This window comes from Alosa pseudoharengus, unplaced genomic scaffold (assembly GCF_046254945.1).
Source record: "Alosa pseudoharengus isolate Yale_2024_CS ecotype anadromous, Long Island Sound unplaced genomic scaffold, YU_APseudo_1.1 YU_APseudo_1.1_scf_10, whole genome shotgun sequence".
In the NCBI taxonomy this organism is placed as follows: domain Eukaryota; kingdom Metazoa; phylum Chordata; class Actinopteri; order Clupeiformes; family Clupeidae; genus Alosa; species Alosa pseudoharengus.
The window spans coordinates 22,600,100-22,600,634 of record NW_027468565.1 but is presented as its reverse complement, the minus strand read 5'-3'; positions in this window follow the sequence as shown (position 1 = coordinate 22,600,634).

The following is a 535-nucleotide window of genomic DNA, read 5'->3' as shown; positions in this document are numbered from 1 at the left end:
TTGAGGTCAGCTGTGACGGCCAACTGAAAAAGACAGTTAACCCTCCGTAACCTCGGAAACACAAGCCATGAGTGGACCAAGAGTTAAATACACAACGATAATCCCACATCTTGGTGTGTGAGAGGAATTTAATAAATTCCTACTGAACATTACTTGTATGGTAACATTCCTATTGGTCCTTATCTTTACTGGTCCTGATAACTGTTGGAAACTATGAATTTGTTCCCTGTCTCAAAGGACGTAGCCTATGGTTAATTGTGCGATGTGTTTTGGATACGTGCCGTAGGCAAGTGCCACGGGAGCATTCATCGCTCGGCGCACTTTTCAGATATGTTCCGCAGGCAACCACATTTGGTTTGATCCATAGACCGAAACGTATGAAAATGCCACTGCCTTCTTAGTGTCCAAAATGTATAAACATTTCACTTTCCCCATACGAAGACCTACACCAGAGTGTGCTCGAAACGCGCAAGTTAGATGAATTGCTATGTCGATGAAAGAAACAGCCTCTGGAATACGAAATGATCTACAGGAA